Source organism: Papaver somniferum, chromosome 10, assembly GCF_003573695.1.
Source record: "Papaver somniferum cultivar HN1 chromosome 10, ASM357369v1, whole genome shotgun sequence".
NCBI classification, from domain to species: domain Eukaryota; kingdom Viridiplantae; phylum Streptophyta; class Magnoliopsida; order Ranunculales; family Papaveraceae; genus Papaver; species Papaver somniferum.
In genome coordinates, this window is record NC_039367.1 from 116,051,162 (window position 1) to 116,056,619 (window position 5,458).

General features: G+C 34.1%; 1 long non-coding RNA gene and 1 other non-coding gene across 3 annotated transcripts; both read left to right on the forward strand.

Annotated features, from left to right (window-relative positions):
- The first annotated feature begins 1,220 nt into the window (after positions 1-1,220).
- On the forward strand, positions 1,221-2,477 carry LOC113317455. 2 transcript variants are annotated; one of them, XR_003343545.1, is made up of 4 exons: positions 1,221-1,356; positions 1,638-1,670; positions 1,776-1,871; positions 2,430-2,477. It is a non-coding gene; the product is annotated as an uncharacterized LOC113317455 (long non-coding RNA). The 2 variants fall into 2 exon arrangements; XR_003343544.1 differs by lacking the exon at positions 2,430-2,477 and having other exon boundaries at positions 1,776-1,958.
- Positions 2,478-3,753: 1,276 nt separating this feature from the next.
- Positions 3,754-3,826, forward strand: TRNAE-CUC. The gene has a single exon. It is a non-coding gene; the product is annotated as a tRNA-Glu (tRNA).
- Positions 3,827-5,458: the final 1,632 nt, after the last annotated feature.

The following is a 5,458-nucleotide window of genomic DNA, read 5'->3' on the forward strand; positions in this document are numbered from 1 at the left end:
GGGTTGTTGTAATCGGATTGATGCAGCAAGCCGATTAGGTATTGAAATTTGTTGGGGCTTTTTTTATTCATTGTTTGGAATTTGATTGATTAATGGCAACCTTATATTCTTCTTCATATTCACCGATGGAAAATATTCCAGTTTCTCACTCAATTTCAATTGAAACTTTTCTGAAGTGATTTGTGTGTCTCAGTTTTTTTATTTTTTCTTTGCTAAGTTTTGATTCGGCTTTTTGTTTATTTTTATGTGATTAGGGTTTTGGTTGACTGATGATGTTCTCTTAGCTACAATATGGAAACATAAGCCCGAACCTGCGAAATTGTGGTTACCTTTACCTATCATGTTCAAAATCTTTGTAAACAATTTGTGATTTTAGTTTAGAGTAAATTCCTTTTTCTTCTGTATTATTTCATATATACTTGATTGTCCAGAGAGGATATTTACTTTGTCTCTTGAGCAATTAGACATAAGAACACATTTGGCATCAGTATTTGAGCATCATCAGAGCACCGAGATCAGGTCCCTTGGTGAGGTTTTTGAATTGGATATTTGTGTTTATTTTTGGAATGCTTGCAGTAGTAAGGTAACAACTTTTTCTCGATCTTACCGTATTTGACACTGGGTATTATTTACTGGATGAGTGAATTAGGTGTTGCATTGATATATGTAGTTAACTAAATATAATGAAAATTGGATGATAGTGTTTCAATTGGATGGGCAAGCCATGGGACACAACTAATGTTGATGTGTGTAATTTACAGGTGCTTTATAAATGTGCAAGCCATTCCATCTATATTGTATTGTTATTGATTATCTCGGCTAATGGACTTCAAAAATATGAAAAACGACATATGTTGTTGTCGCCAGGTTCTCTACGCAGTTGAACGGGGGTATGTTTCTCGGTATTAATTAGTAGTGGATACCGTTTCTTTGAAGATTTAGAAAGTTCTGTTGTTGTTATAGTAGTTTATAAGGCCTCATTTTTGGATGCATGTGTATTTTTAAAGCGCTAATTTTAGACCCTCCATCGATGCTTTTTGTAAAAGCAACTAATGCTGAGTGGTGTGAAATCCCCGTTTTCAGAAGCATGCACATGTAGACCTATTAGAACTGTTGAAAAAGAAAAGATTAAAAGCATTCATTACTCAGGTTGTTCACTGGTGGTTCCCAGAGGATCTATCGATGGTGCAAGCTTTATTTCTTTTATAACTTCACTTTTCCGTTGATAGAGGCGATCCAGATAATAGTTTGATCCTCTTATTAGGAATAATGATTGTCGCTCCGCTCTTTGATTGAAGTCAAAACGAACAGAATGCATGTGAAGTACACTATCTTCAGGAACGTTGTTGTGCAAAGGTATGTGTGTAATTTTTCATTATCCACTTCAAAATTAATCTAAGAACTTCAGAATCAACACCTGTCTGGCCCCAAGCCTCTTTGCATAAACTGAGTAGTCAATATCGGAACCATTGCAAGAATGACCATCAAATGAATTTAAACATTGCATAACAAATTAATACAAAAGTTCAAATCTATTTTTGATAGTTGGATGTACACTATTTTGATTGTATCTATTGTACAAGGTCACCGGAATTAGAGATTTCTAATATGGAAAAATTCTTATCTATTCATCACAGGAATTGATGTTGAATCACAGGGAACTATCTCAAGTACGTGGATTCTAATGTTGAAACGCGTGTGTTGGTAATAAGTCAATCTCTTGGTATAAAGGTATTCATGTGTATTCTTCTTTCAATTTATTCGATTTGATGTAGGAGCTGATGATGTTTTTGTTGCGGATATTAGGGATGCTGAGACTAATAGAAAATAAAAAATTGGAAGGGGTTTCTGAGTTTGTACATGCAATTCAGGTAGGGAGGGGGTATTGTTTAATTTGTTCAACTTATGAACTGTTCTAGAATAGAATCTCTAAGGTTAACTTGGTCATAATAGGAAACATGAATCTCTAAGTTCACTATTGCATAGTTCACTGTTGCATCTTTTTAGTTGAAACCTGCAAAAGCAATTGAGAATGAGAACTATGCTTTAGCAGCTGGAATTTGAGATCAAATTTCCAAATTATATAATGGCACGACGAGGTGACGTCATTAGAACTGTTTATGTCTTATGACATTGATCAACAGGTTATGTAGTCTCACATTCAAGCTTCTAAATATTTTTTTTAGTGTATTCTTAAATCCTCAACTGCAAAAGCAATTGAGAATGACAATTATGCTTTAGCAGCTGGAACTCGAGATCAAAATTCCGAATTAGATAATGGCACGACGAGGTGCCGTTATTATAACTGTATATTTCTTATGACATTGTTCAACAGGTTACATAGTCTCATATTCAAGCTTCTAAATAAATTTTTTATTTGTGTATTCTTAAATCCTGACGTCCACGAGTACCATTGTTTTGTGAATTAGTTTACAGGAGAACAACTTGCAGCACTCTTCGTAGACTGTTTATACTTGTGGTGGATGACCTTTGTAGGAACCTCTTTGATGTCATATGTGAAGCATTTAGTAAAAGTTATTCCATAGTTCCAAGGGCTTGGGACCCACAATTTTCAATATTTCACTGTTGTGTATTGCTATGGATACAACTACTTTAAGAAGTTATATCTTAGAAAGAGCGATCCAAATCTATTGGAACCAGTGAAAACTTGATAATTATTGTTGTTGGGGGTTTCACTGCAATATTAGGACAGGTATTATCTTCTTTTGTGCTAAAATACTTTGCTTGGTTGGATGTGAAACATCCATAAGCCTGTGACCTACCATCTTAAATCGTGTTCAGTTTATATTGGAATCTGCAAATGATATATAATATGTGCTACATCATAAGTTCTGCTAAATTAGGGGTCTAAATTTCTATTGATGTATGCATGCTAAATAGTATTCAATAATTTTTCAATTCATGTAGTTACGATAGTCTAATACTTAGTTTAATTTGGATCCAATAGATACAACATTTTCAAGGATGCAGACCCTGTCAGACGTACATGTAGTAGGCCTTTGATGGGCTTGGCCCAATCAAAAGCTATCCAGGTATTCTTCTATACCTTCAAATAGGAAACTTATACATGTAGTGCAAAGCCAAAGGGGAATCATATGTTACCCATACCAGGTGAATATTCATGTCGTGTCTCTATGGGTGTGGATAATGAGATATTTTTCCCATTTGAACATGATTGTAGAATTTTGTTTTCTTCAATTCATGTTCTATAACTATTTTCTTTCAAGTCTCTCTTCTGTTGGTAGTGTTTTTTATTTTATTGTTTTGTATCCCATGTTTAGGTCTCTGTTGTCTAATTTGGATCTTGGTCATGGCCATGGCTTAATAATACGATATCTACAAAAATTTAAGTATTTTTATTAGAGGAAAAAACAAATAAGAACTTACAGTTTACTAAAACAAAAAGTCGGCTTCAACCATTAGTAAAGTTTCTTTCTATGACGGATCTCTTTGGATTATCAATTACTTACAATATGTTATGCTTCAGAAAAAAAAACCACTGTGATCTGTAAGTGTCCATGAAAACATTGAACTTGGATTCCTTCTGAACTGGGATTTGGTAAAGTAGGAGTCTATCAAACAGAGGAAATATATGACGACGTAATTGCAGCTTCATTAATATAATGTTGTCGTGGGTTTCTTTCTTTAGAATCCCGCTGATCCTTTTTGAAACCTTACTCTAAATTACTCTTGGATAGTATGTTAATCACAATTCATGTAATCACTTTACTTGCCGTCTTAGCTCAAATGGAAGAGCAAATGGTTCTCAACCATGTAGTTGTGGGTTCGACTCCCGCAGATGGCATTGTTATTTGAGTAGGATAGGACCTCATATGCTTCTTTTGTCAATATTAACTCTTCATTACGTAGCGCAACACATTTATGGGATCATGAGGGGTGTCATATATCATCTCGGTACATGAGAAGCATCTGAATAGAACAAATTCTCTGTGAAGTCTTTCAAAGCAATGATACTACTCATGGGTGCAGTGTAGGTAATTCAATAAGTGAAACCCTGATAACTGGAGTGTGCATCCAAAACTTACAGATTCAATCTTTGTTATAATAGTTTATATTGGAGTACTTGACCTGAACACAAATATATGGAAGGAGCAACTTAAGTTTTTAGAGACATACCACACGAAGGAAAAGTTTGCTTGGATTCTAAACCCATGTTTCCTGCAATGCAATTATAATGTAGCTTTCGAGTAAGCATCTAGATTAACCATTTTACAGGGAAATGCAAGAAATTGAGCAAGTAAAAGTAGAATCAAGACTGGGCTCTCTAAGTGAGCGGCAAAGGAATCAAGTGGAGGTTTTGTTTATAATTCCCATCACATGGATTATTTGATTGTGTGTTGATTTTTCTCTGTCAATGGCAGTGTTTGGTTGTTATATTTATTTCATTGGATTAACATATTGCTTCTGTTTACATGTGGGAGTATTTATAGTAAAGGTTTACAAGCCATTCTCCTGCCTTCAAGAACTGCCGTATTTTATGATTTCAGTCATTACTTGAGAATCCGGTGGCATCAAGAAAGTTTATTATGTTGAAGCTATGTCGTGTTATGGTACTTGGCAGAAAAAATTGCTGAACTCACCACGAATACTATGAGGAAACCACCATCAATAATCAACTACATGATATTGGGTTGCAGATATATATTCGGAATTTTGTGTATTGTTATTCCATTGTGCTTTTTCAGTTCCTATTTTCTGTCTTTGAGAGGAAAATCAGCTCTTCCAAGATAGAAATTTTCTTGGTATTACAATTCTATAAGGGGTATGGAATACTTTGTAGATTTAGTGTGGCTGCAAATAGTAGAAATTTTGCGGGACTAAGATAGATCTCAGTAAATCTCTGTCTCGATAAATATGTATTTGTTCAAGTGTAATTTTTACCTTCAGGAAGAAAATCTATTTAATTATATGTCATTCTAATGCAGAAGCTGTCCCAAAGAAAATCCTCGATCCGACGATTTTGGAGAGAATAAAAGGCTTGGCGTTCAAATTTTCAAGAATCCAGTTAAAGAATCAAACTCTAGAAAGGTACAAAAGTGGATAAACTATGATGTCTTATAATTCAATGGTACTTCTCAGAATTCTATAATCTATAGTCATTAGTTTAAAGTTTGAACTACATATAGTGTTTTACCTCCAAAACTAATTGTTTTAATTCTTTACCTACTTGATCCTCATGGTCTCTTATATCTAGGAAGAAAAAGAAATACTAAAAGATAGTTTTCTTTTCTTCTTTCTCAGTGTCTTAGAGTCTCAATTACAACTACTTGCCCAGGGCCATAGTTCTTTTTATATAATATTTACTAGCCCAATTTGAACAATAAAATACAACACGCCCAAATTCAAGTTCACTTAGGTGTATTAGTTTAGAGAGTCGACTAATAATAGATAACAAAATTGAGTTAGGCTACATATA